Consider the following 16876-nt stretch of genomic DNA (forward strand, 5'->3'; position numbering starts at 1 on the left):
GGAGATACTTCCCTCCATGTGGGGACATAGAGGTTTCCTCTGTCCAAGGTTGGATACGCCATGCTAGGAGATACTTCCCTCCATGTGGGGACATAGAGGTTGGACACGCCATGCTAGGAGATACTTCCCTCCATGTGGGGACATAGAGGTTGGACACGCCATGCTAGGAGATACTTCCCTCCATGTGGGGACATAGAGGTTGGACACGCCATGCTAGGAGATACTTCCCTCCATGTGGGGACATAGAGGTTGGACACGCCATGCTAGGAGATACTTCCCTCCATGTGGGGACATAGAGGTTGGATACGCCATGCTAGGAGATACTTCCCTCCATGTGGGGACATAGAGGTTGGATACGCCATGCTAGGAGATACTTCCCTCCATGTGGGGACATAGAGGTTGGATACGCCATGCTAGGAGATACTTCCCTCCATGTTTGGCAAGAGAAAACGTATCTTGTATTGTATTGTGGCCAGACTCAGGCCGGAGAAGAGATGAAGGGTAACTTAGTACTGGTGACTGCCCCCCCCACACCAATTCCTGGACTACCCCCTCGGGACCCCACACACACAATTGTGTTCTTTACTGTATTCTAAAGAATATACTTTTGGTTTACATATGTTTATGGTTTTGTTGTATGCTACTGTATACAACAGTAATGTTTGGCCTAATAAATATTTTCTGTTTCTACATTGCATTGGTGTTTACAGTGTACTTGTTACCCCTCTCAGCAGATGACTTTCACTGTAGAAACATTGTATTGAAATGTAGATATAAGCCTATGAAAGACCAAAGAGCTTTAGATTTAGAACAACAGTGTTTACCTGGTATATCCAGAAATGTACTATTATGAAAGCAGTGTTTGCCATTTGATGCAAATGCTTCATTCTGATATGTGTTTATGGCATTTTGAATGCAGTGTTACATTTTGAAGGAGATGTGAGGCATTTTGCATTTTGTGTGTGCAGTTTTGGGAATTGTGTGTAGAGTTTTGAAGAAAAGGAGACAGTTTTGAAAACGTGTGTAAGCAGTTGGAAAAAACTGTAATAACAAACTTGTTTTCCATCCGTAAATACCAATAAAATAGTTAAATAATGAGCCTAGTTGGTTTAGCCAAGGAAAAAGACAGGAAACTTCCCGCTATCTATGCTCATCAGCTATTGGACATAAACATTACACAACAAGTTGGAAGTCTAAATTCAACAATGATTGGTTTGGAAGGAATCAGTGGCTAACTGCAAAGCTATTTTTTTTTTCATGTAACGTTTATTTAACTAGGCACGTCATTTAACAACAAATTCTTATTTACAAAAGCAGCCTACTAAAACGCAAAAGGCTTCCTGCGGGGATGGAGGCTGGGATTAAATATACAAATAAATTAAATTAAATATAGGACAAAACACACATCATGACAAGAGAGACAACACTACAATACATAAAGAGAGACCTCAGACAACAACATAGCAAGGCAGCAAAACATGACAAAACAGCATGGTAGCAACACAACATGACAACAACATGGCAGCAGCACAACATGGTAGCAGCACAAAACATGGTAGCAGCACAACATGGTACACACATTATTGGGCACAGACAACAGCACAAAGGGCAAGAAGGTAGAGACAACCATACATCACGCAAAGCAGCCACAACTGTCAGTAAGAGTGTCCGTGATTGAGTCTTTGAATGAAGAGACTAAGATAAACAGTTTGAGTGTTTGCTGCAGCTTATTACAATCGCTAGCTGCAGCGAACTGAAAAGACGAGCGACCCAGGGATGTGTATGCTTTGGGGACCTTTAACAGAATGTGACTGGCAGAACGGGTGTTGTATGTGGAGGATGAGGACTGCAGTAGATATCTCAGATGGGAGGGGAGTGAGGCCTAAGAGGGTTTCACTCACTAGTTTGCTATTCAGTGGAGAGGGTGTGTGGTCCAAGTCTCGGTTTAAGGGTCTCTTTTCCAAGCTTAAAAGAATAAACATTCACTCGCAACACACCATGGGCCAGAAAGGTTGAATACACTGGCCATGCTGTCAATCCAGCATGACTTCTGCCGAGTTAAAAACAACTGTAAACTCGGAACTTGGAAATCTCAGACTGTAGTGAGTTCAAGATAACTGGGAAGTCGGGAAGAAACGAGCTTCGACTGGGAAAATACGTATTGAACGGTAATCCAACCTGAATCTCCAACCTGAAGATCACTGACATCATGATTCAACCTTGTTTTTTCACCCCGAGTTCCCAGTTGTCTTGAAAGCACCATAAATCCAGAGAATGCCAGACTTTGATGACAAAGTTTGATGACAAAATTTGCCAACAAGGACTGCCGCGCCACCTTCCTGTTTAAGTGAGCACAACAAGGTGAGTCCAAAAATGCTTGTATGCCGCTACATAAATTATGTAATATGCCAGAGAGATATGTATACTGTAGTTAAGAAAGTAATACAAACTGTATGTTGTGTAGTAAGTTGTTAGTAGCCCATGCGCCTCACCCTAATACTTTGGTCCCTTTCCCCTTCGTAACTTAGCCTACTGTTCTGACTTGGTGGTGCACATGTAGCCTATAGCCTGTTTTAGAGAAATGTATTCACTCAATATCGTAAGAGCTTTTATTATCTGCTTATATGCCCCCGTTACTTATCCTACGGTTCTGACTTGGTGTACAGGGAGAATACTGTAAGAATGGCCAATGTTCTGAATTCTGTCGCTGTACATTTCAAAAGTTATATTGACTACGTCTGTCCTAGTTCATTGATTGCCTTAGCCGCTCGTCGTTCCCTTATGCCTTAGTTCGTACATATCAATTGTCAGTAGAAACCACATTTGTTTAAGCAAGTCAGCCATATCAGCTATGTTTTTTTTAAGGCAGTAAATGAGGCTGAATGAACAGTTTCGCTGCCAGACAAGGCTCTACTGATAGCCAGGTGTAGTAGTGGTAAGGATTCACACTGCTGAAAAGAAAGCTCTGCTGTTGGGACAGCTTTATGCAGGCCCTAACAGTTTGTGGGCACTGTTTGTCACCGTTATAGTGCAATTCATGTATTATTTAGTGTTGTGTAGTGGCTTTGCTTGCGTGCATCAAAACTTTGTTATATATTTTTTGCCACACCAAGATTTACACGCTAAAATTGCCACTGAGCAGCAATGATGAGTGATGATATAGGGGAGGTCTTTACTCTATTATGGGGGTAACCGCCATGACATGAATAGGGGTTCAATCAATCCGTTTTGATTGTTGCCTCTTGGGAAATTAAACAAAGTGGTCAAATAAATAATCAATGCGTTTCCCCGCTGGAGTTCTCCTGGCAGCGATAGAGCCCCAACATGAATTAAACAAAGTGGTCAAATAAATAATCAATGTGTTGCCCCGCTAGAGTCCCAACCGGAAGTCCACCTGGGGTAAAGTCAATTGATTGGACATAGTTTGGAAAGGCACACACCTGTCTATATAAAGGTCCCACAGTTGACAGTGCATGTCAGAGCAAAAACCAAGACATGAGGTTGAAGGAATTGTTTGTAGAGCTCCGAGACAGGATGGTGTCGAGGCACAGATCTGTGGAAGGGTGCCAAAGCATTTCTTCAGCATTGAAGGTCCACAAGAACACAGTGGCCACCATCATTCTTAAATGGAAGAAGTTTGGATCTACCAAGACTCTTCCTAGAGCTGTCTGCCCGGCCGAACTGACCAATCCGGGTAGAAGGGCCTTGGTCAGGGAGGTGACCAAGCACACAATGGTCACGCTGACAGAACTTCAGAGTTCCTCTGTGGTTATGGGAGAATTTTCCAGAAGGACAGCCATCTCTGCAGCACTCCACCAAGCAGGCCGTTATGGTAGAGTGGCCAGACGGAAGCCACTCTTCAGTAAAAGGCACATGACAGCCCGCTTGGAGTTTGCAAAAAGGCACCTAAAGGACTCACAGACCATGATAAACAAGATTCTATGGTCTGATGAAACCAAGATGGAGGAAATCTGGCACCATCCCTATGGTGAAGCATGGTGGTGGCAGCACCATGCTTTGGGGAGGTTTTCAGCGGAAGGGACTGGGAGACCAGTCTCGGTGTAAGGGTCTCTTTTCCAGGGGAAAGATGAACGGAGCAAAGTATAGAGAGATCCTTGATGAAAACCTGCTCCAGAGTGCTCAGGACCTCAGACTGGGGCGAAGGTTCACCTTCCAACAGAGCAACGACCCTAAGCACACAGCCAAGATAACGCAGAAGTGGCTTCGGGACACTTCTTTGAATGTCCTTGAGTGGCCCAGCCAGAGCCCGGACTTGAATCCGATCGAACATCTCTGGAGACCTGATAATAGCTGGGCAACGATGCTCCCCATCCAGCCTGACAGAGCTTGAGGGGATCTGCAGAGAAGAAGGGGAGAAACTCCCCAAATACAGGTGTGCCAAGCTTGTAGCGTCATACCCAAGAAGACTCAAGGCTGTAATCGCTTCCAAAGGTGCTTCAACAAAGTACTGAGTAAAGGGTCTGAATACTTATGTAAATGTAATATGAGTTGTTATTTTTTTCATACATTTGGTCAAATTTCTAAAAACCCGTTTTTGCTTGGTCATTATGCGGTATTGTGTATAGATTGATGACGACGGGGACGATGACGATCTAATCCATTTTAGAATAAGTCTGTAACGTAACAAAATGTGGGAAAATAAGTCACAGGGTCTAAATACTTTCCTGAATGCACCGTCTTTAGCTCGCTTCTTTTCTTGCTATTAGACACTGGCCCCTGTGTTGTGCTGAGCAATAATGAGAACACCGCATATCTCTTCCACCATTCTATCAGTATGTCAGGCTTTTAATGTGTATTGAAAAATATCAGCTCCCGTCTGCCTAGACACCAGGAAGTGGAATCAGCACTCCCACTGAGTTTGTTACTTTGCATCTCTGTTTACCTTGCCAAATGGAACCCTATTCCCTATACAGTGGCCATAATGTTCTGGTCAAAAGTAGTGCACCACATAGGGAGTAGGATGCTTGTTGGGATGCAGCCCTGAGTTCTCCTGTGTGGGTAGTGTGGTCAATATAGACTTTCTCTTTGTTTCATTTTTCATCCAAATGGAAGTCTCAGGTGGGTAGAGGAACAGCAGGCAGTGTGCTTCTGAGGGGGAAATGAAAGTAGAGCTAGTCTTAACACTTCTCACACACTAAAGCTGTGTGTGTGTGTGTGTGTGTGTGTGTGTGTGTGTGTGTGTGTGTGTGTGTGTGTGTGTGTGTGTGTGTGTGTGTGTGTGTGTGTGTGTGTGTGTGTGTGTGTGTGTGTGTGTGGAAAAGGAAGAGAGAGAGGGAGAGAAATTGAGTTTCATGTGAAACGCTCTTCCAGGTCCACTCACCCTCTCAGATGAGTAGAGACAATGTTGTGTTAATTACTGCAGAGTTAATGACATGTCCCAGTGGGCCAGTATGTAAAGAGGTTAATGACATGTCCCGGTGGGCCAGTATATAAAGAGGTTAATGACAGGTCCCGGTGGGCCAGTATATAAAGAGGTTAATGACATGTCCCGGTGGGCCAGTATATAAAGAGGTTAATGACATGTCCCGGTGGGCCAGTATATATGTTAATGAAGGTCCCGGTGGGCCAGGTTAATGACATGTCCCAGTGGGCCAGTATGTAAAGAGGTTAATGACATGTCCCGGTGGGCCAGTATGTAAAGAGGTTAATGACATGGGGCCAGTATGTAAAGAGGTTAATGACAGGTCCCAGTGGGCCAGTATATAAAGAGGTTAATGATATGTCCCAGTGGGCCAGTATATAAAGAGGTTAATGATGTGGGCCAGTATATAAAGAGGTTAATGATATGTCCCAGTGGGCCAGTATATAAAGAGGTTAATGATGTGGGCCAGTATATAAAGAGGTTAATGATATGTCCCAGTGGGCCAGTATAAAAAGAGGTTATTATAAAAGAAATCCAGGTTAGCAGGCAACATTAACCAGGTGAAATTGTGTCACTTCTCTTGCGTTCATTGCACGCAGAGTCAGTGTATATGCAACAGTTTGTGTCGCCTAATTTGCCAGAATTTTACGTAATTATGACATAACATTGAAGGTTGTGCAATGTAACAGGAATATTTAGACTTATGGATGCCACCCGTTAGATAAAATACAGAACGGTTCCGCATTTCACTGAAAGAATAAACGTCTTATTTTCGAGATGATAGTTTCCGGATTCAACCATATTAATGACTATTATTATTTATGTTATAACAGAGTCTATGATTTGATAGAGCAGTCTGACTGAGCGGTGGTAGGCACCAGCAGGCTCGTAAGCATTCATTCAAACAGCACTTTCGTGCGTTTTGCCAGCAGCTCTTCATTGTGCTTCAAGCATTGCGCTGTTTGACTTCAAGCGTATCAACTCCCGAGATTAGTCTGGTGTAACCGATATGAAATGGCTAGCTAGTTAGCGGGCTGAGCGCTAATAGCGTTTCAAACGTCACTCGCTCTGAGACTTGGGAGTAGTTGTTCCCCTTGCTCTGCAAGGGCCGCGGCTTTTGTGGAGCGATGGGTAACGCTGCTTCGGGGATGGCTGTTGTCGATGTGTTCCTGGTTCGAGCCCAGGGAGGAGCGAGGAGAGGGACGGAAGCTATACTGTTACACTGGAAATACTAAAGTGCCTATAAGAACATACAATAGTCAAAGGTTAAATAAATAAAAATGGTATAGAGGGAAATAGTCCTATAATTGCTATAATAACTACAACCCAAAACTTCTTATCTTGGAATATTGAAGACTCGTGTTAAAAGGAACCACCAGCTTTCATATGTTCTCATGTTCTGAGCAAGGAACTTAAACGCTTTCTTACATGGCACATATTGCACTTTTACTTTCTTCTCCAACACTTTGTTTTTGCATTATTTAAACCAAATTGAACATGTTTCATTATTTATTTGAGGCTAAATTGATTTTATTGATGTATTTTATTAAGTTAAAATAAGTGTTCATTCAGTATTGTTGTAATTGTTATTACTACAAATAAAAAATTGGCCGATTTAATCGGTATCGGCTTTTTTGGGTCCTCCAATAATCGGTATCGGTGTTGAAAAATCATAATCGGTCGACCTCTAGTCTGGAGCAATGAAGTGGTGAGGCAGGATACCGTACTAAACCACAAATTACCTCTAAGTCCCACCATAATCACAGAACTTTTAGTGGATCAATCACTGTACATCTCTGTTTTGGATAGATAACTCTGTGTTGTTGTTTACTCTACTGCTGCAGATGGGTGTTTAATTATGACTTCTACCTCTACTGCTGCAGATGGGTGTTTAATTATGACTTCTACCTCTACTGCTGCAGATGGAAGTTTAATTGCACTAAATAGGGAATAGGGTGCTTATTTTGGACTCATACATTCTCTACCACTGTACACTTCATCCGGGGAGCTGACAATGAACAGGTGGTGTTGAGTTTGCACAGCTGGCAATAACCACAGTAGCACTTAAGTTTTGGACCCTGTTCAAGTAATGCATACACAGAGATCTGCTGTGCTGTAGCTTTTATGCCAATAAAGCATCCCCCTATTTGGCTGATGTGACACCTTAAAACAAGTATGATCTTTACTGTATGAATGGTTATGGCTAGGAGAATATGGCGGAGGAGACGAGGATTTGGGCCTCTGTCCAGATATAGGCAGGAGGAACTGTCTGGAGCTGATGTGGTCTCATCCGATGGTAGATTACGTTTTCCTAAGTTCACTACCAACCTGAGAACCTGCTTTGAAGAGAATACATCAGTTTATATATCAGAGGGGATCAGTTTTACATCAGCAACAAATACGATTTAATCAAGGGAATTACCGCGTTGGTTAACAATGAACAATTCATCATGGAAATTCTAGGGGGTGGGGGGGGCTGGGCTCTACAAGAAGCACTTAAGAATCACATCCACATCAGGGAAGCTCCCATGAAGTTTACTAACAACCTCAACATCGGATTATCTATCAGAGTGGAGGTCGGACAGCAAAGTCTGTCAGGATACTCCTAGCTCCTCCTGGTTCAATTTCACATCAAAACAAAGATTGCATCCCAAATGGCCCTACGTAAATGCACTACTTTTAACCCAGGCCAACTGTCAAAAGTAGTGTACTACAAAGGGAATAGGGATCCATTTGAGATCCAAATGGAACCCTATTGATAAATCAAGAGATACAATACAATATCAATACATATATAATCGTTTCATTCGTATACCAACACAGACACTCAGAAAAGTACTATAGGGAGATGCAAAACATCAACTCTAAAAAGGAAATTTAATTATGTAAGTTTAAACATTGCACATTTCTTCCACATAAATTTATATTTCATTTTATAATTTTGTATTATTTGTGATAGCATTTTATTTTATTTTTAAGCGTAATTTATCATACAGGTAAACAAGCAACAAACAAAATGGAGAGATAGTAAAGAGGGTAACCATGACTGTAAAGGGACCACTCACTGTAATGACCACTTCAGGATCTGGGGAGAAATCAGGGGACATCTGTGCACTTATGTAGAAAAAGGCAGCAGGACATGTTTTTAGAAGATAACTGGTTTTATGTCTCTTGAATATCAATAATTCATAAACGTTTAAAGTCAAAATGTGTAAGTGCAGTGTTCAAAAGGAGGACATTGGCCCCGATTTCACAACCAGTTAAAGCGTCTCACTGTAATTGTGCACAACATACATTGTCTTTTGTAAAAAATACTTTGGGTTTTATATAAGTACTGTACCCTGTATTAGAAATCACCGCAAAGCTCTGAAAAACGTCCTCTGAAACATGTTCAGGAAGTAGGATCAAAATGTCTAACATCACCGTGACAACACTATTAGAGAAAAAGGTGCGATCTAGAACCTCAAAGGGTTATTGGGTTGTCCCCATAGGAGAACACTTTGAAGAACCCTTTTTGGTTCCAGGTAAAAACCATTTTGGTTCCATGTAGAACCCTATTGGGTTCCGTGTAGAACATTTTCCCCAGAGGATACTACATGGAAACCCAAAAGAGTTCTACCTGGAACCAAAAAGGGTTCTGCAATGGGGACAGCCAAACAACTATAAACTATAAAACTACCTTTTGTAGGACTAGACAAGTGGTCATCGTGGGCCACGATTTAATGGCTGGTCAGTCACATATAAGCCACCAGCTGTCTTTAATAAATAAGATTGGTTTCCCTCTGTGTATTTATGAGTATGAATCCAAGGCCTCGTGCAGACCTGTCAAGCCCAGCCCCTAGCTCTGACTGGAAACATACATTATTTATTGGCTCAGCAGAATCTACCAAGAACTACATACGCACATTGCTTACGTTTCAAGCATTATTTGTTTGTACAGCTGGGTATGTTATAGGCAGAGTCAGTGAGATGGGGAATGGGTGGTGGGGGGGTGGTATGACAATGCAGAACCAATCAGCATCTGCAACAATCTAATCCAATTCTCTACTCTACGTCTCTCCACTCTCCACTCTACTCTACACTCTCCAATCTAGCCAGAGTTGTGTGAACACTGTGCCTGCATCCCAAATGGAGCCCTATTCCCTATTAAGTGCACTACTTTTGACCAGGGTCCATGGGCTCTGGTCAAAAGTAGTGCACTATGTAGGGAATAGGGTGTAATAGGGTCAATTGCCCCAGTTTGAGGAAAAATATACACTTTCCATGGGAACAACAAATCGCATGAGAGAGAGAGAGAGAGAGAGAGAGAGAGAGAGAGAGAGAGAGAGAGAGAGCAAGCGAGGAGAGAGAGAGCAAGCGAGGAGAGAGAGAGCAAGCGAGGAGAGAGCAAGAGAGAAGATGAGGTAATGAGAGAGAGTCACAGAGAGAGAGAGCGAGAGAGAGAGAGGGGAGAGAGCAAGAGAGAGAAAATGAGGCAATGAGAGAGAGTCAGAGAGTCAAAGAGAGAGGGGAGAGGGAGAGAGAGAGAGAAAATTAGGCAGAGAGTCAGAGAGTCAAAGAGAGAGGGGAAAGGGAGAGAGAAAATTAGGCAGAGAGTCAGAGAGGGAGAGCGAGAGAGAGAGAGAGAGAGAGAGGTGTGTGAGAAAGCGAGAGAGATAAACAACATCGATATACAGTAGATTGCTCTTCTTTACTGCAGCTTGGGAACCGGCTGCATTGGTGTGGTACTCCACAGTGTATGCCTGTCAGATATAGCCACTAGCTCTTCTGCTCTTATTTACTGAGAAAGCCTCACTCAAGTATTCAATCAATTCAGTAATCCAGAATATGGGATTTCCAAGTCAGACTGCCTCAGTTGGCATTGACCATCAGAAATAAATAATGGCCCCCCATTTGCTTAGTAGTGCACTACATTTGATAGGGCCTATGGTCAAAAGTAGTCCACTATATAGGGAATAGTGTCCCATTTGGGACACATCCAGTGCTAATAGGGGCTGGGCTGTGGAGTTGACCTCTAGTGCCTTTGTAGTAATTGGTCCTTGGAGAATACAGACAGACATACTGGAACTACTCACTAGTTGTTGACGACCAGGCATTCTGCTGGTGTGTTTTTTTGTCGTTGTTGATTTTACCTTCATATTTTAAAAGGCAGTTAAATTCAGAACGAATTCTACTTTACAATGGCGGCCTCCTTTACAGTGCCAATAGGCATTATGTTAAATAGCTCATTAGAGTGGTGCTAGTGGAGCAAACATTTGCCTCTCCTGCCTTGCCTTGCTCCCAGGCAGATGGTCTTGTCTCCTACTGTGTCTGGCTGCAAGTGGGGGTTTATCCAACATAATGTTAGCTCCACAAATGCCTCGGTAAAACATGCAGCACAACTAGACCATGTTTTGATTTGAACCCCCAACACCAAACACTGGGCTTTCAATTCCCTCAAAGAACAAAGTCTAAGAATATAATGAAACAGAATACAAGCCTTGGATAAAGTGTGAGGCAACCTATTCCCTATACAGTGCACTACTTTTGACCAGAGCACAGATTCTCTTAGCTCTCCCATCCAGTCATCTTCCTGACAGTAGGGCGCCTATGGAGAAGCAATCTATCTAGCTGCAGAATGTTATATGCTGCCAGATAGATGGCACCATAGTGTTCTGCTGCCAGATAGATGGCACCATAGTGTTCTGCTGCCAGATAGATGGCACCATAGTGTTCTGCAGCTAGATAGATGGCACCATAGAGTGTTCTGCTGCCAGATAGATGGCACCATAGAATGTTCTGCTGCCAGATAGATGGCACCATAGAGTGTTCTGCTGCCAGATAGATGGCACCATAGTGTTCTGCTGCCAGATAGATGGCACCATAGTGTTCTGCTGCCAGATAGATGGCACCATAGTGTTCTGCTGCCAGATAGATGGCACCATAGTGTTCTGCTGCCAGATAGATGGCACCATAGTGTTCTGCTGCCAGATAGATGGCACCATAGTGTTCTGCTGCCAGATAGATGGCACCATAGTGTTCTGCTGCCAGATAGATGGCACCATAGTGTTCTGCTGCCAGATAGATGGCACCATAGTGTTCTGCTGCCAGATAGATGGCACCATAGTGTTCTGCTGCCAGATAGATGGCACCATAGAGTGTTCTGCTCCTAGATAGATGGCACCATAGTGTTCTGCTGCTAGATAGATGGCACCATAGAGTGTTCTGCTGCCAGATAGATGGCACCATAGAGTGTTCTGCTGCCAGATAGATGGCACCATAGAGTGTTCTGCTGCCAGATAGATGGCACCATAGAGTGTTCTGCTGCCAGATAGATGGCACCATAGAGTGTTCTGCTGCCAGATAGATGGCACCATAGAGTGTTCTGCTGCCAGATAGATGGCACCATAGAGTGTTCTGCTGCCAGATAGATGGCACCATAGTGTTCTGCTGCCAGATAGATGGCACTATATAGTGTTCTGCTGCCAGATAGATGGCACCATAGAGTGTTCTGCTGCCAGATAGATGGCACCATAGAGTGTTCTGCTGCCAGATAGATGGCACCATAGAATGTTCTGCTGGTGCCATCTATTTAGCAGCAGAACATTCTATGGTTCCATCTATCTGGCAGCAGAACATTCTATGGTGCCATCTATTTAGAACCAGAGCCCAGTGGAGCATCTACGGTGGTAAGTAATCATCCCGGCCAGACAGAGATGACGACCCGTCTAGGATGACAGAGTTTCTATCTGGTTCAGAGCACCTGTAGCAGACATCTGTTTGATGCATCCCCTTAGCCTCCTGCTCTTAATCTCAGACCAGCTGCTTTCCCCTCAGAGTGTCGATGAGGTTTAGAGGCCTGGGAACCAGATCACAGGAACACAGAGGATGAAAAACTATCTTAAGGTCTTTGTATCTGCACAGAAAATATAAAATACGAGGCATCTCTTGGACTAGCCTCGATTACCAGTCTTACACGTGTACAATGCATTAGGAAAGTATTCCGACTCATTGACTTTTTCCACATTTTGTTACATTACAGCCTTGTTCTAAAATTCATTCAATTGATTTTTCCCCTCATAAATCTACACACAATACCCCATAATGATAAAGCAAAAACACAGGTTTATGGACATTTTTGTATATGTATATATAAAATATCACATTTACATAAGCATTCATAGTCTTTACTCAGTACTTTGTTGAAGCACTTTTGGCAGCGATTACAAGCTTGGCACACCTGTATTTGGGGAGTTTCTCCCATTCTTCTCTGCAGATCCTCTCAGGCTCTGTCAGGTTGGATGGGGGACTTTGCTGCACAGCTATTTTCAGGTCTTTCCAGAGATGTTTGGTCAGGTTCAAGTCTGGGCTCTGGCTGGGTCACACAAGGACATTCAGAGACTTGTCCCAAAGCCACTCCTGCATTGACTTGGCTGTGTGCTTAGCGTCATTATCCTGTTGGAAGGTGAACCTTTGCCCTAGTTGTCACGTTGACATAAAGGATCGGGAGACAGGCACAGGAATGCGTAATAGTTTTTTTTATTAAGCCCAAATTACGGTGTGCCGTGTAAAGGCAACGGGGACGAAGACCAAACAAACACGGAACAAAAAACAGGGTAGAAACCCAAAACAAAAGAGCGAGGAGTACATCAAATAAATAACACACGCGCACAATGATTAACACACGGGACTAGACCCCGTAATCATCTGCGCAATCCACAAGGGCATGAAAGCCCAAAACACACAGCACAGGTACTCACACGCACCAACAGACATTGTAACAATAATCGTCAGCCCAATGGAAACCAAAGGGCACACTTATACAAATACTAATCAGCGGAAATAGGGGACAGGTGTGTGTAATGAACGTTCCGGAGGGATCCGTAACACTTGTCTGACGTCCTGAGCGCTCTGGAGCAGGTTTTCATCAATGATTTCTCTATATTTTGCTCTGTTCATCTTTCCCTCGATCCTGACTAGTTTCCCAGTTCCTGACGCTGAAAAACATCCCCACAGCATGATGCTGCCACCACCATGCTTCACCGTAGGGATGGTACCAGGTTTCCTCCAGACGTGACGTTTGGCATTCAGGCCAAAGAGTTCAATCTTGGTTTCATCAGACCAGAGATTATTGTTTCAAATCAAATTTTATTGGTCACATACAAATGGTTAGCAGATGTTATTGCGAGTGTAGCGAAATGCTTCTGCTTCTAGATCCAACAGTGTAGCAGTGTCTTACAGATAATATCTTTCTCATCCCAACAGTGATCGACTATCGAGGATCGCTATGGGGCGCAATCGGGCGATGTAGGCTTGTACACAATCACCCAACCTTAACACACACACTTTCTCTGTGTGGTTACAGTAGGCTAATGTATGTCAATAGTTTAAGGAACAGCAGTAACATCAGGCAGGACTTAGCTACCAGCATCATTTTTTATAATTGGGCTTGGGGAGGGCATCAAGTCAGTTCAAGTCATTAGGCTCAAGTCCAAGTGAAGTCACGAGTCACTGTTGTCAAAGTCAAGAAGGCCTCCCGGGTGGCACAGTGGTCTAAGGCACTGCATCGCAGTGCCACCAGAGACTCTGGGTTTGAGCCCAGGCTCTGTCGCAGCTGGCCGCGACCAGGAGGTCCATGGGGCGATGCACAATTGGCCTTGCATCGTCTGGGTTAGAGAGAGTTTGGCCGGTAGGGATATCCTTGTCTCATCACGCACTAGCTACTCCTGTGGTGGGCCGTTGTGCCTTCTTCATCACACTCTCTGCATGTGTGGACCATTTCAGTTTGTCGGTGATATGTACACTGAGGAACTTAAAACTTTCCACCTTCTCCACTGCTGTCCCATCGATGTGGATAGGGGGGTGCTCCCTCTGCTGTTTCCTGAAGTCCACGATCATCTCTTTTGTTTTGCTGACATTGAGTGAGAGGTTATTTTCCTGACACCATGCACCCTTGTGGGGCCCCAGTGTTGAGGATCAGCGGAGTGGAGATGTTGTTTCCTACCCTCACCACCTGGGGGCGGCCCGTCAGGAAGTCCAGGACCCAGGGCAGGGTCGAGACCCAGGGCCTCAAGTTTAGTGATTAGTGATGAGGATACTATTGTGTTGAATGCTGAGCTGTAGTCAATGAACAGCAATCTCACATAGGTATTCCTCTTGTCCAGATGGGTTAGGGCAGTGTGCAGTGTGATGGTGACTGCATCGTCTATGGACCTATTGGGGAGGTAAACAAATTGGAGTGGGTCTAGGGTGTCAGGTAAGGTGGAGGTGATAAGATCTTTGACTAGTCTTTCAAAGCACTTCAGGATGACAGATGTGAGTGCAACGGGGCCATAGTCATTTAGTTCAATTACCTTAGCTTTCTTGGGTACAGGAACAATGGTGGCCATCTTGAAGCATGTGGGAACAGCAGACTGGGATAAGGATTGATTGAATATGTCCGTAAACACCCCAGCCAGCTGTTCTGCGCATGCTCTGAGGACCCTGCTAGGGATGCCGTCTGGGTTAACACGTTTAAATGTTTTACTCACATCAGCCACAGAGAAGGAGAGCCCAGCGGGCTGCGTCGGTGGCACTGCATTATCCTCAAAGCGCACAAAGAAGTAGTTTAATTTGCCTGGGAGCAAGACGTCAATGTCCGCAACGGGGCTGGTTTTCTTTTTGTAATCCGTGATTGACTGTAGACCCTGCCACATACGTCTCGTGTTTGAGCAGTTGAATTGCGACTCCACTTTGTCTCTATACTGACACTTGCTTGTTTGATTGCCTTACGGAGGGAATTACTACACGGTTTGTATTCGACCATGTTTCCAGTCATATTGCCATGATTAAATGGTGGTATGTGCTTTCAGTTTTGCGCAAATGCTGCCATCAATCCACGATTTCTGGTTAGGGAAGGTTTTAATAGTCACAGTGGGTACAACGTCTCCTACACACTTCCTTATAAACTTGCTCACTGAGTCAGCGTGTACGTGTAGTCCACGTGATCGAAGCAATATTCAAGCGTGGAATCCGATTGGTCAGACCAGCGTTGGATAGACCTAAGCACAGGCCCTTCCTGTTTTAGTTTCTGCCTATAGGAGGGTTAGCAACAAGATGGAGCCATGGTTGGATTTGACAAAAGGAGGGCTGGGTGGGCCTTGTATGCATCGTGGAAGTTAGAGTAGCAATGGTTAAGTGTGTTACTCCCTCGTGTACTGCAATCGATATGCTGATAGAATTTAGATAGCCTTGTTCTCAAATTAGCTTTGTTAAAATCCCCAGCTACATTAAATGCAGCATCAGGATATATGGTTTCCAGTTTGCATAAAGTCCAGTGTAGTTCCTTGAGGGCCGTCTTGGTATCAGCTTGAGGGGGGATATACACGGCTGTGACGATAACCGAGGAAAGTTCTCTTGGGAGATCATTTGATTTTGAGGAATTTTGAGGAATTTGATTGTGAGGAATTCTAGGTCTGTAACGGTTTTCTTTAGGTGAAGTAGAGGCGGACCAAAATGCAGCGTGGTTGTTATTCATTGTACTTTAATAAAGAAACTGTACACGAATAAACTAACAAAACAACAAACGTGCGAAAACCTAAAACAGTCCTATCTGGTGCAAAACACAGAGACAGGAACAATCACCCACAAACACACAGTGAAACCCAGGCTACCTAAATATGGTTCCCAATCAGAGACAATGACTAACACCTGCCTCTGATTGAGAACCATATCAGGCCAGACATAAGAAATAGACAAACAAGACATCCAACATAGAATGCCCACTCAGATCACACCCTGACCAACCAAAACATAGAAACATACAAAGCAAACTATGGTCAGGGTGTGACAAGGTCAGGTGAACGAAAGGACTTGAGTTCTTGTATGTTGTTACAATTACACCATGAGTCGTTAATCATGAAACACACTTCTTCTTACCGGAGAGATGTTTATACCTGTCGGCGCGATGCACTGAAAATCCCGTTGGCTGTACAGACTCCGACAGCATGTCCCCAGCTAGCCATGTCTCTGTGAAACAGAGTATGTTACAATCCCGGATATCTCTTTGGAAAGCAACTATTGCCTGGTTTTTGTTGACTTTGTTAACTAGGGACTGGACATTAGCGAGTAGTATACTCGGAAGCGGTGGGTGGTGTGCGTGCATCCGAAGTCTCACAAGAAGACCGCCCCAGCACCCTCTCCTCCTCCGACGGCTTTGGAAAAGTCGTATTCCTGGTCGTAGTGCTGGTTGTGCTGTTAAGTTGACATCTCTCTGATATCCAATAGTTCTTCCCGGCTGTATGTAATAACACTTACAGTTTTCTTGGCTAACAATGTAAGAAATAATACATAAAAAAAATATATATTTCACAGTTTCCGAAGGAAACGGCGCCATCTTGAAACTGTTTCTCATGGTCTGAGAGTCTTTAGGTGCCTTTTAATGAGTGGCTTCCGTCTGGCCACTCTACCATTAAGGCCTGATTTGTGGAGTGCTGCGGAGATGGTTGTCCTTCTGTAAGGTTCTTCCATCTCCAC

Source organism: Oncorhynchus tshawytscha, linkage group LG31 (assembly GCF_018296145.1).
Source record: "Oncorhynchus tshawytscha isolate Ot180627B linkage group LG31, Otsh_v2.0, whole genome shotgun sequence".
In the NCBI taxonomy this organism is placed as follows: domain Eukaryota; kingdom Metazoa; phylum Chordata; class Actinopteri; order Salmoniformes; family Salmonidae; genus Oncorhynchus; species Oncorhynchus tshawytscha.